A 19,073-nucleotide genomic window follows, 5' to 3' on the forward strand; every position below is an offset into this window, starting at 1 on the left:
AGTCTCCTGCTGTTCTGCCATAATTTCAGTAAGTATGTCCTAGTCAGAATTTGAAGAGTTCCTCTACTGCTTAGATGGGGATGTCATCCTATAAAGGATCATATTATTTCCTATAATGAATCTCTCATGATAATATTGTCTGGTATGACTTTGTTACTGGTTGTTAAAGAAAGGATGAAGGCCAGGATGATGTTGCTACTGGGTCATAAGCTGCTAAGGACAATGTTACTACTATACCCCACCCCCCTCAAGTGTCCAATCCCCATGTTCTCCTCAGTGAAAACTTCTGTCACCAGTAAAGGCTTTAAACTTTATTATTATTTGCTGGTCAGCAGAAAGGGAATTAATTCCCAAACCACAGTATTAACAGTTATCTTGAGGATTTTGTCACAGTTTATATTTAAAAATCTACTGAGTCTTCTCAGGTCCAATATTCCTTAACCTGTACTTTACATTCCTTCAAGGTATTCATAAAATTGCATAAATTAGAAGTGTTAAGCTCAATTAAAAATAAGAACCATTAAACTAGACATAAGTATCCCTTTTGTTTGTCAGTTTTCAGTTGTGTTCAACTCTCCATGACCCCATTTTGGGTTTTCTTGGAAAAGAGACTAGAGTGGTTTACTATATCCTTCTCTATCTCATTTTACAGATAAGGAAACTGAGGCAAACAGGGTTAAGTGACATTCTCATGGTCAAACATCTACGCCAGATTTGAACTCGAGAAAATGTCTTCCTGTCTCCAGATCTAGCACTCTTTCCATCATGCCCCCCCAGCCATTCTGCAGCATCTAGCTACCCTAACTGTCAATAGAGATCTCCCAAACCAAAAAGTCCTTGGTAAGGATCAAGCCCATAAGTGAGTATCAGTTCTCCAATAACCAAACAGCCATAGTAACTACTGGGGCAATGTATGATGAACAATCTTACCCCACAAAACTTCAATGACATTTTGATACACAATTTTAAGTCACTTAAATCAATTACTCTATTCTATATGGAAGTCATTGGGAAATTTTATAGCATGATTTGCCGATATAGGATTATTGGTAAAAAACTGGAAGAGATCTGAGGGATCATAGCAGAATTCAACCCCCTTTCACTTTACAGATGAGGAAATTGAGGCCCAGAAATATGACTTATCCAAGGTCCCATAGATAACAAGTGTTAGAGATTTTTCAAAATAGTTATCAGAATCCAAAATCAGCACCCTTTCCCTACAGCAGTTAAGTTTTAAAAGATATTAATATACATATATATACACATACTTATATATGTATGTATATATGTGTATGTATGTTGCAAGAGCAGATCACCTTTACTTAATCCTATAGTCAAAATAGCCTTAGTCTTTACCTTCCAAAAACATGTGAGCGTCCTCAGCAGTAAAGACTTCCATGTAAAGGTGCCCACTTAATTCTGGATTTTCTCCCAGGTATAATGCAGCTTTTGAAGTCAGATCTCTTCAGCTTCATAGCCAGGAGTTCCCTTCCAATGACTTTTTGAGCAACTAAACCAGATGACAAGTAAAAAAAAGAACAAAAGACTTAAATTAAACAGAATGAAAGGTAAATAACAAGTAATTGAATCAAGTAATAAATGGTCCCTAATATAAACTCTTCTCTCTCCCTAATATGGCATATGAGATGAGAGAACTATACACTTAGAGCTGGAAGGGTCCTTAGATATCATATCAATCCAAGTCCCTCATTTTTCAAATGAGAGAACAAAGGGAGGCCCAGAAAAGTGAATGATTTACCCAAAGTCACATTTATCATAAGTGATGGAGTGTCTCAGTTCAAACTGTGCTTTTCTATTTTGTCACTTCCCTTGTCACTGAAACTACAGAGGCTAATTTTTCCAGATTTGGAAGGAATTTTACAACAATTCTGCAAATATATATAATTATCTAAGAAGTATCAGGCAGCTAGGTAGTGCAGTGGAGTCAAAAGGACCTAAGTTCAAATCTGATCTCAGACACCTCCTAGCTGTGTGACCCTGGGCAAGTCACTTAACACTATTGCCTCAGTTCCCTCATCTATTAAATGAACCGGAATAGGAAATGACAAACCACTCCAGTATCTTTGCCTAGAAAACTCCAAATGGGATCACAAAGAATTGGGCATGATTAAATGACAACAATTATCAGTCCCATTTCACAATGAGGAAATTGAGGCTCAGAGATGTCAATTATTTGTCAATGATCACATAACTATTAAATATATATATAGGATGGGATTTAAACCCAGAACTCAGGATTCCAAACCCACTATACTATGCTACATTAAATCTAGCATACTGTGTTAATGCTCAAATCAAGAAGCATTTATTAAATGCCTACTTGGAGGTAGTTTGGTGACTCAGTATACAGAAGGTGAGTTCAAACCCAGTCTTAGACACATTAATTCTGTGACCCTTGAAAGCCACTTGCCATTTCCATCTCCAGTTATCCTAATTTATATCTGGCCATTGGACACAGATAGTTCTGGAGGAGAAAGTAAGGCTGATGATAAGCACCCCTTCACTCAAATCCAATTCAAATGCTTATTATGGCATCACCTCCCGGGTGTCATGGTCTTCTTCTAGAACAAAGGTCCAAATCATCAACATCATTCTAGTAGGGGAAAGTGATATGTACAGAAATGTTTATTTGTTAACTTGAAGTGTTAAGTTTTCCTTTCTTCTAAAATAAAAATCTGCCTCTCTGTTGGTCTTACTTCTACTTTCTTGAACCAAAGAGAATGAATATGATCTCAGTCAAATTGGAAAGAAGAAAACAGAGAGCATTCCAATAAGGAGGAAAGGGGAATTGCCTAATGAGACTGATTTGGAGCTGGAAAAAAAATGTTGGAAGTCATTTGGTCCACCCATCTCATTCTACATAAGAGGAAATGGAGGTCTAGGAACTTCAACTCAGAGAGGTGGGTAGCAAGCATTAAAGGTGTAATTTGAACTCAAGTTCTTTTACTTCTTTCTAATGTATGAAACTGCATCCCAATGAAGTTACTGGAGATACTGAAGGTACTGATCAAGGCCCTTCAAGTTTTTTTTTCTCTTAGTTAAGAATATACAGGAACATCAACCATGCATGATATGGTTTCCAGTTTTCCACATGAAGAACCTTAGGCTGCAAGAAATGAAATTACATGGGCCTCACTTGCCCATGGAACTGAAACTAGAACCCTAAACTCTCAAATCTCAAGCTCTGTGCTGCCTCTCCTGATTAGGTTTTGTTCATACTAGCAAAACAAACTGATGAGCACTTTATTCTGCCAAGTTCAAGCTACCAAAATGTTTATTTCTACTAAATATGTTTGTTTGATTGGCAAGACTTTTCCAAACAGAAATATTTTCTCCATCCATCTGGCAAAATTTTCATTTATTGGTACAATATGAAGGGCCAAATAGTTTGCTCTCAGGTCAACCAATAGAAACATTCTGTATGAGCATCACCCCCACCAACCTGGCCCAGTTTAAATGGAGTTTAAAATGGTCTTGTATTGAATGATGCCTGATTGTATAGACCTTTGAACATCTTTTATATATGTTCCCTTCTCTCCTCTAACCCTGTTATGACTCTGGTGCAGGCCACCACCTCATACCTGGACTATTTGCAGTTGCTGGTGGGTCTGCCTGTCTCATCTTCCTTCCAGTCCACCTTCCTCCTTTCAGCCCCCTATTCTTTCCAGATCAATTGCTTGACATTTAAAGTCCTCCCTAACCTAGCCTCTCCTACCTTCCTAATTTTCATTCACTTTACCCTCTCCCCAAAACATCCTCTTTAATCCCATGATAGACTCTGACTTTCTGGATATTCCACAAACAAGATACTCTATCTCTACTCCACTCTCCATCTCTGGCTGAACACCATGCTAAAAATGTTCTTCTTCATTTTGGTTTCCTTTAAGTCCCAGCTAAAATCCTGTCTTCTATAGGAAGCATTTCCCAATTCCTCTTAATTCTAGAGCCTTCCCCTCTTTAAATTATTTGCTTTTTATCCTATGTATAGCTTGTTTGTACATATCTGTTTAGTTGTCGTCTTCCCTATTAGATTATGAACTCTTTTTGCCTCATTTTATAAGCCCAGGGCAGGCACACAATAAATGTTTATTGATTGACTGTTTCAATAGTCTATTGGTCCATCCTGCCTTAAGTCTCTTCCCCACTCCAGTCTATTCCCCTACTCAGTTGTCCAAGCTGTCTTCCTAAAACATGGGTCTGACCGCTTTATCCTCTTACTCTATAAATGTCATTAGTTCCCTGTCATCTCCATGATCAAACAGAAAATCCTGTTTGATGTTCAAGACCCTTCATAATCTATCCCCTTCACCACCTCTCCAATCTTTTTTTTTGTTGTTGGCAAGGCAATGGGGTTAAGTGGCTTGCCCAAGGCCACACAGCTAGGTAATTATTAAGTGTCTGAGGCTGGATTTGAACTCAGGTCCTCCTGACCCTAGGGTCAGTGCTCTATCTACTGTACCATCTGCTCTATCCACTGTACCACCTAGCTATCCTCTCTCCAGTTTTCTTACACCCACACCTTCCTTGCCCTTCCCCTGTTTAATCTTTGATCCAGTGACTCTGGCCTCCTCTCAGATCCTTGAACAAGAAACTCCATTTCAAACTCTGGTGATTTTCTCTGGCTGTCAGCCATGACTGTTCCTCGCTCCTCATCTCTACCTCCTGATTTTCCTGGTTCCCTTCAAGTCCCAGGTAAAATTCCACCTTCTACAGGAAGGTTTCTGCAATGACTCTTAATTTTGGTTGACTATCCCTCTGTTGATTATTTCCATTTATCTTATATACAATTTGCATGCAGTTCTCTATATTTTGTCTCCCTCATCAGACTATGAGTTTCTTCAGAGTGAGGACTCTCATTTGCTTTTCTTTGTAACCCCAGAGTTTAGCCTAGTGTCTGGCACAGAGTACGTGCTTTATAAATGCTTCTTGACTGGCATCAACTTGAACCCATTTCCTTTTTTTCTTTTTTCACTCTAATGATCTGTCATTGTCCCTCAGTGAAAATATTTTTGAAATAAAAAAGTAGCATGTTATCAACTGCATGATTTCTTTCACATATCAACACGTCCAATGATTCTTGACTACACCAACATTTTTCACTTTCTGCCTCAGGCTTTAAAGTGTATCAATCAACTGAGATGCAATTTCTAATAACAGTACATTTTAAATTATGATAACTGAATTTATACAGTAGTTTATCATTTCATAGCATTCTACACATATCACATCATTTTATCATTAAAACAAACCTGTAAGATAGGCAGCACTGATATTTCTATTTTACAAATCAGAAAACTGGCTCAAGAAGCCTTACTGAAATGATTTTCCTAAGGTTCCTAAAGAATTGAACATGATCCCAGCTGTGAATCCTCTATAATTGTCTTTTTTTTGTTTAAATTAAGTCACCATGCAGCAATTAGGTAGTTTTCTACATATGTATTTATTTCTGTGCTTGAAGGGTTTATTCTAATCACTGTACAGCAAACAAATGCTAACATATCCTTGTTTTAAGGAATCCTCCCTCTCCCAAGAAAAATCTCTCTACTATTTAATATTTTTGAACATTATTTTATTTCTAGAATGTCAACAATTTCAACCTGGAGGAGATAGTGATACAAAGATAATATATGGTCTAGTCCCTGCCCTTGAGAAGCTTACATTCTAAATGACTATAGCCCCAAGTTCCACATGTTGAGGCAGAACCACCAGGACCCCACCAAGTAGAACTGAGACTGGGAAAAGCCTGAGAGAGACTGCTGGAATTCTCTTAACCAACCTTCATCAGAAGATTCTTCTCCCATTTTTCCCTGCTCTGGCCAGTCTAGTAAGCGAATTCCCCCTCCTCTTATTCTCCTAATCCCCATAATAATGTGTTGAGTCCCACTTAGGACATCATATGTTGAGTCCCTTTCTGGACTCCCTCAATCTTTCCCCAGGAGAGCATTGAAGGGGTGGGAGACAAGGAAGACAAGTTCTCTCTTTGTACACCAAGGTCTCCAAGTACTCCAAGGTCTCTGTTGATTGAACCAAATACCAGTGTTTAGATATCTTTCCCAGTCCCTTAATCCACTCCCACTCCCGTGACACTCAGTAAAATAAGGCTCTGGTGCTGATAGTTTACAGTGTTTCCCACACACAACAGACCACAACAACAAGGAGATGATGCCAAGACAAGAATGTGAACTATATTTGAGTGAGGGGGACTGTGCTAAGTAATTAGCTTCACTATCTCCTCCAGAGTCATCTGGGTTCAGTTATTAAATATCAATCAGGGTGACTGAAGAAGGCTCTGGATGCAAGGCAATCAGGGTAAAACGACTTGCCCAAAGACACACAGAGCTAGTAAGAGTCAAGTGTCTGAGGTCAGATTGGAACTCCCATCCTCCTGACTCCAAGGCCAGTACTTTATACACTTTGCCACCTAGTTGCCCTTAATCCTCATAATACTAAATACTTAGCTGCCTAATAGCAAACTACTCTTCTACCTCAATTCACACCTGATATCCTATTCTTTCTTCCTCATTATCTTCATCAATGTATGCCTCTAACTCTGCCTGGTCCCTCCCCTATGCTCTCTGAAATTTCTGTTCCCTAATTAAGAAATTTCTCTCCACATACCTTGTGGTCCAGTCAAATCAGATTTCTGATTATTCCTTACAGATATCACACCATCTCACATATTCATGCCTTTTGTCTTGGCTGCCCCCATGCCTGGAATAAACTCCCTTCTCATCTCTGTAAATTCCCAATTTTCTTTCATTTACAGATCAAGGGCTACCTTCAATATGAGGGCTTTCATGACTCCCACAATTACTATTTTCTTCTCCAAAAAAGTATATTGCTCTGTATTTTATTTTGTAAATAACTCTACATATACATGTGATCTCCAATAGCTTATAAATTGGATTTTTATTCCATTACATAAGAATGTAAGTAAGGTCTGCTTTAATTTTGTCTTTGTCTTGCTAGTACTTAGCACAAGATTCAGCAAATAGGGGCAGCTAGGTGGTGCAGTGGAGAGAGCACCGACCTGGGAGTCAGGAGTACCTGAGTTCAAATCCAGCCTCAGACACTTAATAATTACCTAGCTGTGTGGCCTTGGGCAAGCCAGTTAACCCCATTACCTTGCAAAAAAATAAAAAACTAAAAAAAAAAAGATCCAGCAAATAGTAGGTACTTAATTAATGTATCTTGATTGATTACTGGTAGCAGAAACAGGAGGGAAAGTGATGTAACATATACACAGAAAAGTATAAATCTAAGGCTGGGAGTGTGAAGGACTGAGGAGAGATTCAGATAAAGTGCTTTAGGAAAATCTAAAGAAGGGAACACTTTGAACTGAGTGGTTCAGGAAGTGGACAAAATAGAGAAACTTGAACTAGATCTTGAAGGATAAGAAGGATTTTGAAAAGCAGAGATTAAAAGGGAGTACATTCCAGATCTAGGGGATGGTCCGTAGAGAAGAAAGTATTTCAAGTTTGGGGAACAGCTATTGGAAGCTAATGTGTCCAAAGGTCAGTAATATGAACTCTGACTGAAAAGGGAGTCTGCAGTCAGATTTTGTAGGGTTTAAAATGTCAGGCTAAAGAGCTTGCTTCAAAATGCAAGGAAGCATCTTAGAGGTAAAGGATCCACTGATGATTGCTTAGCATGGTCAAACCTATCCTTTAAAGATGGTCATTTTGGCAGCTACTTAGAAGATGGACTGGAAAGGGCAGCCCCGATGCAGAGAAATCAACAGGGCAACTTTCATAATAGTTGAATTGGAAGATGATAATGGGAACAAAGAGTGGAAAGAAGCAGATGTGGGAGAGCTGGAGAGGAGATAGGATCTATAAGATATAACAGATTGAATATGGGAACAAGGGAGTGGGAAGATTCAAAATAATTAGTTTTGACTTCTCTGGTTTTCCAGTTCACAGCAAAGTAAAAGACAAGTACAAGACAAGTAGACACCATTGCAAAAAATTACAGCTGACATTAAGGGAAGAGACAGGAAAATCATTAAAAGCAGACTCAGAACTCAATAAACAGCTCTCTGGGCCTAATAAGTATAGGGGCTAACATCTTCATAACCCTCCTTAATAAAACCCACAGGCACTACTGTACCATAGCATAGTACAGCAACAGATAATAAGAAATCATATTTCTTTAGCACTTTCAAGTTTATAAAAATGCTTCCCCCATACTATAGAAAGGATAAATATTATCCCTATTTTATATGAAAATAAAACATAGAAAGATTAACTTTTGCACTAATTTTCACAGGTGAAATTCAAACTCAAATCTCTTGCTTTGAGTCATCAATAAAAAGTCAACTTTTCCTTTAAAAAATTTTTATTATTTTAAACAAGAAAGGGATCTCAGTGCTTTAAAATCCCAAGGATAAAAAGTAATTGAAGAAGAAATTTATAAGGAACTTCTGGAAAAAAAATAAAAATTAGTTTGATGGAAAATAGCATCCCAATAATATCATCATGAACTCCAAATGGAGAAATAATATAAATATAAAATGGTCACATAATCAAAATAAAAGTTAGAGAAAAATGAAAGGAAGTGTATCACAGACATATGATTAAGGGAAATCAATCACAACCAAAGAATTAGAAGAAATCACAAAAGACAAAATAGATAATTTCAAATACAATAAAATGTAAAAGTTTTTTATGAACAAAGTAAATATGATCAGAATAAGAAAACAAAATGCTGAATAGATAAAATTTTCGCATCAAACATCCTAGCTAAAAGACCAATATTCAAGACATACATAGAATTTACACAAATATCTAAGACTAGATTCATTGTCCAATAAATTAAGATCAAAGGGATAAGAACTTTTCAAAAGATTTGCAACTCATTGGGGCAGCTAGATGGTGCATCAGTTAAAGTACCAGCCTGGGAGTCAGGAGGACCTGAGTTTAAGTATGACCTCAGATACTTAATAATTACCTATTTGTTTGACCTTGGGCAAGTCACTTAACCCCATTGCCTTAAATAAAATTTTTCAAAAAAGAGTTGCAAATCATTGCCAATAGTATAAAAAAGTTATCATCAATAATAAAATAGAAAGAAAAATGCAAATTAAATTAGGTTTCATCTCATACTCATAAAATTGGCAAAGAGGATAGAAAACAATGGTAGAAGGGCTATGTAGCTTAGACACAGTAATACATTATTGGCGAAGCTGTGAATTAGACAAGTTGTTTTTAGAACATTCTGGAGTTATATGAAAAAAAGTTACTAAATTATTCATATTCTTTGTCAGAGTTTATCTCTTTCTGGGCATATCCTCCAAAATAGTCAATGATGGAATGGCTCTGAATATATCAAAATATTGATATCAGTACTTTTGTGGTAGCAAAATACTGGAAAGTACATTTCTATAATTTGAGGAATAGATGAACAAATTAAGGCATATGGATTTATGGAATATTGTTTACCATAAGAATAAGCAAAAATGAACAATTCAGAGAAATGTGGGAAGATGTATAGATTGATACTGACTGAAGAAAACAGAAAAAGGAATAGAATAATGACTATAAAAATGTAAATGGAAGAATAAACATTAAAAGGGAGAAGAATTTAAAAGCAGTGACTAAAACTTATTCCAAAGGACAAATAATAAAACCCACTTCTATTCTCTCAGGAGATAGTTGGGGAACAACCAGTAGACTGCACACATTAGCAGATGTGGTAATTTCGTTGGTCCATTTTGCCTGTTTTCCTTTGTTACAAGGGAAGGTCTGACTAGAGAGGATACAGTAAAAAAAAAACAAAAACCAGTGAAACTTAAAAAGACCAAGAAAGGTGTAATGAATTTCAGACATATTTCCATTCATATCTCAATGCTTCCTTATGCAAGAGGATCCTCTATTCTACTCAGGAGGACTCCATCCTTGGACTTAAGGCAGCACAAAGTATTATTGGTTTGAGTCCCCATACAATATTGATTCTGTACAGAATCCAGGCAAATGCTCAGAAATCAAATAAAAAGGTATTTAAATATATCATAATTTATAGAAAAACCCACTCAATCCCTCCTCCTATACCTCCATCATCCCAATCCTATACCACCAGGAAAAATTAAATTCATTCTGTCTAGAGGATGGATTGGTGGTAAAGAACTTAAACTCTGAAGACAATGGTGAGAAGGTGCTTTGTGTGGCTGACTGGCTCAGTTTTTCCAGGAAATTTTCTGCCTTCTCCTCCATACTTCTAGGGATACTGAAGAGAATACTGCTTGGAGTTACAGCTGGAATAACTTTCTAGGTAGCTCTTTGCTCCTCCTCAGCTGTCACTGACTGAGACTTTGCCTCTGTTGCTGTCAATCAGTCAACTTGGCCTCCTGGTTGTTAGTCCTTTTAGCTCCATTTCCAGAGATATGAATCACAGTCAATCTCCACCTAGTCTAGCTGTAGCTCTGCCCCTACAGCTGTTGATCAACCTCAGGCTTCTCACTCATGCTTCTTTTTTTTTCTTCTTCTTCTGATTCAGGTAAGTGTTTCAGACCTCCCATCCAGCTTCGGAGCAGGGGAGGAGTGGGGAGAGAGGAGTACTACTTTAAAATTAAGTCTTTCAAAGGCTACTCAGGCCAAATTCCTAGGGGTTATTTATCGTGTTCTTTGGTCTTTTTTTTCTACCTGAGTCACAGTTTCCCACTAGATGGTCCCCAAAGGGTCCCAAAGGGTAAGATCCTTTTGCCTCATCTATCTTCCTAGCAAGATGTTTCATTACTTCTCTTTCCATTAAGCTTCCAAACCTTTTTTGGATTAGAACAAATGACTCTCTTCTTTCTTGCCTCAATGGGCAGCCAGCTGTCTTCTTTCTTTCGACATTAGTGTTTCTACTTTTTCAAACTTCTAAAAATTTTATTGATGTATCTGTTCTTACATTACATACATTTACAGATTACTCCTACTTTGTGAGAAATTTCTTGTAACAGTAAACTAATAATACAGTGATCTCATCCAGCTGCTTTCTAAGGTCTGGAATAAGCACACAGACACACAGACACACACAGACACACACACACACACACACAGACACACACGCACACACACACACACACACACACACACACACACACACACACACACACATCTCCACCTTTGATGGTCCTTTAAATTCCCATAGTTCCCTGTCATTTCTAGAATTTTTGTTAAAACTCAAGGAAAGACCAAATTGGGGAGGAGGCAGGCACCAGCAATGACTCCCTTGATATCATTCTTCTTTACCCCTTGAGAGTACTTCAAGGAGCTGTAATTTCATTAATGTGAGAGCCCTTTAATTTCTACAAATCACAACCCTCTATGTCCTAGGAGACTGTCTGTATAAGATAATTTGGGGCGGGGGTTGCAACGCCATGGTGTTAGGAGACTCACACAGCTAGGTAATTTTTAAGTGTCTCAGGTTGATGTGAACTCAGGTCCTCCTGACTCCAGAGCTGGTGCTCTATCCACTGTGCCACCTAGTTTCCCTTGTATGAGATACTTTGGGAGGAAAAAAGATAATGTTTCAAGCTTTCTGATGATGAGGTACAAAATCTATAACCATCTATAGTAGTTAAAATGTAGTGGGGAGGGGAAGGAGAGATCTTTTTCAACAAATAGGATTTATACAAAGGATGAAAAGGATGGTTCAACATCAAGAAAACAATCAATTTAACCAATCATATTAAAAAACAAAACATCCAAACCTATATATCATCTCAATAAAAGCAGAAAAAATCTTTGACAAAGTACAACACCCTTTTATGCTAAAAGTCCTACAAAGTATAGGCATAGAGGAATCTTTTTCAAATATCCTAAAAAAAAAGCATCTACTAAAATGAAAACAAGATTCATATGCAATGGAGACATATTAGAACATTTTCCAATAAATATAGAAGTGAAGCAAGGATGCCTACTCTCCTCACTATTATTTAATATGGTTCTGAAAATGCTAGCAATAGCAATTAGACAAGATAAAAAAATGTAAAGGCATATAGAGAAATAAAGAAGAGAAAACTTCTTTTTGCTGATAATATGATCATTTACTTGAAAAATGCTAGGGAATGAGTAAAGACACTAATTGAGACAATAGCTTCAGCAATGTTGCAGGCAATACAATAAATCTTCAAAAATCAACAATCAACATAATAAAAGCAAAAAAAAAGGTTTGGGGCCCATAAATAGCTTTCAGGGTATCCTAAAATTCTTCAAATTGTTACTATTAGCATAAAACTGAATTTTATCTACTTTCTCACTGAATCAAGAGTCCTGCATCTCTCTAAGCTTTGCCTGCACTTTACTTTTAATGTAGTTAAATGCTGCCTTCATAGAGACAGATGAACTCTCCTGCTGGTAAATTCTGTAGAGTTCTGGAGTGTTTTTTTGTTTGTTTGTTCAGCAGCTTCTGAATTTCACCATTATTTCTGTCAAACCAATCTTGATGTTCGCAAGTATTCTGACCCAGATGAGTAAATGTAGTGCTATATTCTAAATCTCTAAAATCTGTCTACTCCTTTTCTGCTCTACTGTTGCCAATCATTTGTTGGTTCAGCTTTCTCTCCAAGTAAGCACAAATTGTTCTGGCTCAGAGAAGATCTCTAATCTGTTGATATTAGGTCTTCTCCCTATGGGGATGTGGTTTTTATTGAATGAGAATATTTAGCTTAGAGAGGATAAGTCTATGATCAGTCCAGCCCTCTGAACCACACATCATCTTATCATCTCACATTCTGTTTGTCTCTTTTCCTTATAAAGACATAGTCTATTAAATGCCAATGTTTGCTCATGGGGTACAACCATGAAGTTTTATTGAGTTCAGATAAACACAAGACTGTTACCATTGCCTTTCTTCCCAAGGACTCCCTGCAATGTCTGGTAATCTATGCCTACTTTTGCATTAAAGTCACCTAGAATTATGAGCTTGTCCTCTTTTGGCATATTGATGATGAGGGTCTCATAAAATTTTTCTTTGATCTCATCAAGGTTCATCATGGTGGGAGCATATATACTAATGATGGTGGAATGGCATTTTTCTGAAAGTGGCCATTGCATTATCATGAGTCTGTCATTCACTTCTTTTGGTAGGCATGCAGGCTTTTGGACTAGATTAGTTTTGATTGCAAAACCTACGTCAGCTTCATGGCCACTCCTTTTCATTCTGGGCACTCTAGGAAAACATGTCCAATTTCAACTTCAGCAAACTGTTCTTCATTTACCAACCTTGTTTAACTCAGAGTTGCTAGTTGAATGTACTATCTACTGAGTTCTCTAGCAACAAGGGCTGTTCATCTTTAAGGTCTATTGGATTTTGTGTTGTCCATAAGTGTGCACAAATTCCATATACTAATGGCGAGTGGAATCATCTTTGTAAAAATTTTTGCACAATTTGGCATTTTGACCACAGGATGGAGTCCCCACCTACCTCAATAAGCAAGTCATGCCAGGAGGTGAGCGATGTAGTCCTTCAAAAATGACTGTTCAGACACCCATGGGGCTACTGAATCCCACTGTTGCTTCAGTCCATTGAGAAGACAACTATATGTCCTTGGTCTTCTCTGTGCAAGGTAGTGACTACAACTAACCTTGGCTGTTTGAACAAATAGTTATCATCTACCCATTCTGCTGAAGGAAGTCTTCCCATGCTTAGGGTAAATATCCCCCCAACTCACCTAAGGGTTTGAGATTCCTTAGTTACCCTTAACCTGTTTAGCCTGCCAAAACAGTTTACCAGAGTGTGTGGTCACTATACATGCGACAGCTTCTTGGAGCCACAAGTAAGAGTTGGGTAAATCAGGGGGACACCAAAGATAGATAGCAGCCCAAAAGGTTCAGCTCTCATCCTAAAGATACTAGAATTCCCTGAATACACTTTATACCCCATAGATACATTAATACATTGTTGCTATCGAATGATACAAATATTTTGGAAAACTATTTGGAATTATGCAAATCAAGTGATTAAAATGTCCTTAGTCTTGAATCAGAGCTACTCTAAAAAAGCCTTTAATAAGAAAAAAGTCCCTATGTAGTCAAAATATTTTTAGCAGCACTTTTTGTCTTAGCTAACAAATCAATGCACACATCAAAAGAGGAATGGCTAAACAAGTTGTGGTACACAAATGAAATGGAATAACACAATTGTTTAAGAAATTATGTATGTGATGAATGCAGGGAAGCATGAAAAGACCTATAGAACTGATGCAGTCTGAAGTAAGCAGAACTAAGAAAGCAATATACACAGTAACTTTGTGGTTCTGTTGTGTCAGATTCTTTTTGACCCCAGTTGGGGTTTTCTTGGCAAAGATATTGGAATAGTTTGCCATTTCCTTCTCCAGCTCATTTTACAGATGAGGAAGCTGAGGCAAACAGTTTTAAGTGACTTGCCCAGGGTCATACAACTAGTAAGTATCTGAGGCCAGATTTGAACAAAAATGAGATTTCCAGACTCCAGGCAAAAGACTTTATCTACAGCCCCGCCTAGTTGCCCACAATAACTACAATGTAAATATACTAAACAATTATATAGCAAAAAAATCAAAAATAAATAACATAAAATTATAAAGATCAAGCAGGACTTAGGTGAAGAGATGTGAGAAGATACTCCAAAATGACTCTGTCCTGGAAGAAGGAAGTCTGATGATGATGTTTGTCCTTCATTCTCAAAGAAAACCATGACATCAAGGAGGTGATGCCAGGACAAGCACATGAATTGAATTTGAGTGAAGGAGTGCTGCCTAAATCACCAGCCTCACTTTCTTCTTCAGAGCCATCTGAACCCAGTGACCAGACATGAATCAAAATGACTGAAGTGGGCCCTGGATGCGAGACAATCAGGGTTAATTGACTTGCTCAAGGTCACATAGCTATTAAGTGTCAAGTATCTGAGGTTGGATTTGAACTCTTGTCCTGACTACATCTAACTGCCCAGTTGCACATGTTCTCAGACTTTTTCTATGTATTGATTAGTTGTGAGTCTTTTTCCTCTCTAAAAACATTATTTATTAAATACTATTTATTATTATACTAGAAAGGCAAAGAGAAAGATTATTTGGAATAACATGATTTAGGAAACATAAAAGAGCAATAAAACCTAAAAAAAGTTTTATTGAGGTCATTTTTGTATCACAGTTATTTCTTAATATTTCCTCTTCCTATCCCTTCCCCCACTCATAATACTTCATTCAAAATATTTCACAAGGCACAATAACAATTAAACAGCGTAGAGAATTAATTTTTTTTTTTGCAAGGCAATGGGGTTAAGTGGCTTGCCCAAGGCCACACAGCTAGGTAATTATTAAGTGTCTGAGGGCGGATTTGAACTCAGTACACCTGACTCCAGGGCTGGTGCTCTATCCACTGTGCCACCTAACCGCCCCAAGCATAGAGAATTAGCAAGTTAGACTTGAAATAAAGACTTGGATTCAAATACTGCCTCAAATATATACCAGCTACATGTCAGTGGATAAGTTATTTGAATTCCCTTTCCCCTTAGTTCCCTCTTCTATAAAATGTGAATGATAATTACCCTCTGGTTATTTTGAAATCAAGTAAGAGAATAAATGGGAATCACTTTGCAAGTTTTAAATTGCTATATAAATGAGTTATCCTTAATAAGCAAAACCAACTTTAACAGTTCTGTAAACTTATACAGTGACTACCTGACAACAGTTCTCATTTTTCTATAGAGAGGAGGGATTTGTGTTTATCATCTAACCTTTGGAATCAAGATTAGTCATTGAACAGTCAATATATGGATATCTATTATCTGAGTTTAACTAGCTTTTAGTAGCATTTTTGTTCTTTTTGCTCAAGCTATTGGGTTCTCCTGGAACTGCTTTCTTTACTCTGTCAGTTAATTCAAGTCTTCTTACATTTCTCTGAATTCTTTCTATACATTATTTCTTATGGGGCAATAGAATTCCCTAGTATTCATATGTGATGGTTCATATAGTCATTTCCCCCAATCGCTGGATATCTCACAATAGTTATATCTTTTCAAAACAACACAAGTGGTGCTTTAAAAGGGGAAGCTTTGGTTACCTAGAAAATTCAACTTTTGGGGATCATCTCCTTCCAATATCATGTTCAATAAAAGAAGTGTGACTGTAGACACCCCTGTTTCTTCATAGTTAAACCAACCTCTCCTTTTGAAAGCAGTTCTAGATGCTAACATTTGCTTTAAGAACTGAGAGTAATGCTTGTGTATGTTCTGACCTTGCTTTCCTCTCAATGTTCACATTTGTTTAACAGTTTAGTATTGTTTGTATTATGCTGTTTGGAGATTGGGAGGGCAAGAAAAAAGAGGGGGAGAAAGAACCACACAAAGCAACTCCTTGCTTTAAATTTGATCCTTAGCCTATACAACAAATGACCTTTCTTCTCCCTAGGCCAGTTTAAAAAAACACACCTTCCCGTGTCTGTTGTTAATTCCTCAATGACAGAGCCCCAAATGGAGGGACCAGGGAGACATTCCGGTTGCTTAGGTGAATAATAAACATGTGATGAGTGTGGAAACCTGGATTTATGCAGGGGAATGTTGTTGCTGTTGGGTTCCCAGTGCTCTTTCCTGTGGCGTCGTCTGTTTTAAGTCACACAAACATAGAACCAAGTTAATTATCACTCCATCAAAGATGCTGGCTTAGTTAGGAAGCAGCAAAAAAGGGGAAAAACTTGGGAAAGACAGAGGAATCAGGGGTCTTGTCACTCTATTCTAAGTTACTCTGAGGGATAAGGATAGCCATTACTGACAGATCTTTTGGGAGGAGGATAGACAACGGGGGGAAATGACTTCTTAGGGTTAGAGAAATGGCTTTCTCTGGGTTTGGTTTCATCATTGTGAAATGGGCTGTATAAATGAATTTCAAGTTAGAGTAGAGTTGAAAGATTTTTATGGCTGAGCCTGCTGGGAAGATGAAATAATGCTGTTGTTCCAGTATGAAGATTTTAGAATTGATCAGCAAATGGGGCCAGAGAGAACAAGAAGAAATGACAGACAAAGACACACCCAGAGGAAAGCTTCTTTGAAGCCTTTAGTAGCCTCTTAAAAACTGTCTTAATCTCTGTTTCTGGAAGTCAATAAAAGAAACAGAGAAATTACTGAGAGAAAATGATAAAATAGACACACGTGTTCAGGCTGTGCATGTTAGCTATATAAATATTCTGTTTATGACTATAGCAATGCAGAAAATATATGTCTATATTTAGCCTTAATATAAATGCTTAAAATAGATGCTTTAAACATTTTCATGCATTTTAATTTCTGTTTAATGATCCATTTTAACTGCGTATTTGTATAATATATATGTGTGTGTTTAGTATGTGGTGAGTTGTTTAGAAGTTAGTTATATGTATTTTAGAGAGTTGTTCTTTTGAAATTGTACTCTGGGTATCTGTGTGAATGAAGTGATTCATAACTTTATATGGAGATCCTTAGCGTGTAAACAGTATGTTTAGGAAAATGGAAAGAATTGGTCCAGGAAAGTATGAATCTATTAGAGAATTGCAAATGTCAGTGAGAAATTTGTGTGAATGAGAACCATGGCCATGCGCTGTAAACTTTTGTAGTCTTTAAGGTCTGTGAAAAAAGAACAAATTTGATCTCCTTCAAGAACAATACAAAATTTGCCCAGGAACTTTGGATTTCTTCTACTTTTCCCTCAGAATCTGAGCTGCTTATCTGAGCCCTTGGAAATAATACATAAAAGTCTGGCATCTTGAGGTTTTCCCTGGGATGCATTTGCAAACCACTTCAGGATGGTGCCAGGTAATGAAGGTAAAGGGGCCTAGAAGTGAAAGAGGACAGAGAAATGAGCAGCAGTCACAGATACATGGTTGAATTTTAGCGACCTTGGATGTGAATTAGGTGACTTGGCTTTTTCTTCACTTCTAGCCTAGCTAAGTTCCTTTGGACAGGTCCTTTATCCCCATTTACAGGAGCGACTAAAACTAGTAAGCACCACCTGCCTTCTGCTTCCCTCTCAGGGATATACAGAAGAATCTGGATTAATGAGATAATGGGCCAGATTCTGCTGGGTGAGTAAACTGGTTTTGGGAAGATATTAACCCTTTAAACTCAACAGTTTACTTTATGTTCATAAGTGGTCCCCTTAAGGCCTGAAAAAAATGAGGCAAACTTGTAGTTCGCTAACTTGCTCACAAAGCCACATTCAGGGTTTGTGGTGATGATATCCTGTTTTATTTTTCTTTTGAATATAAAAAGATGAAAGTACAGGCAATATATACGAAACTACCCCCATAGGATAGGGGTATTGGACTCAAAGGGTTGTTGAAGGGAGTGTCCCCAAGGACAGGACCGAATGTTTTGGTCAGTTGTTTAGACTGGGAAAGCAAGGGTTTAAGAAAAGGTAGTTCAAGCTGCCCCATTTTACAAATCATATTAGATTTGGAATTGGAATGGATCTTACAGACCAACTAGACCAGCACTCTCTTTTTTTCAAATGAGTTAATCAAGGTCTAGAAAGACTAAATGATTTCAATCACAGGGATAGTAAAAGGCAGTTAGGTCCTCTTAATCCCTCACCCTTCTGAATGAGTAAACTGAGGCCTAAGGAATAAAGAGAGACGTGATCTTAACCAATATGTCACAGAGCGGAGAAGTTGAACCCGAGTTTTTTGTTGTTTTCATTTTTTACTTTAAGCTCATTATTCTTTGCAATACCCCAAACTCCCTTAAAAGTTTGCCGGTAAACTGGTGTATGGACTACAGAAAGTGTCCCCTAGAATATGTCTGGGTGAGAGGGAGTCTTTATGAGGGTGGAGAGAGAGGGAAGAAGACGCTGTTCGGCGGCGTCCCAACAAGTGGGGAGGCTCCGAGAACCATTGCTTCGGTGTCTGGGTGCGGTGCTCCCCATCGAGAAGATCTGGGGGCGAGGGCTGAGCGCCGGCAGGAGAGCGTCGGTGACTGTGTAGGGGGGCGGGGGGGGACGAGATCCTAGCCTTCCCCAGGAGTGCTTGGGGTTAAACGAAGGAAGGCTCCAAGAAAGAGCTGCCTTAGTCGGATACCCACTCCTCCTCCACCCCCCGCCCCAGAGCCGGCTGCAGCCC

This window comes from Macrotis lagotis, chromosome 1 (assembly GCF_037893015.1).
Source record: "Macrotis lagotis isolate mMagLag1 chromosome 1, bilby.v1.9.chrom.fasta, whole genome shotgun sequence".
Classification (NCBI taxonomy): domain Eukaryota; kingdom Metazoa; phylum Chordata; class Mammalia; order Peramelemorphia; family Peramelidae; genus Macrotis; species Macrotis lagotis.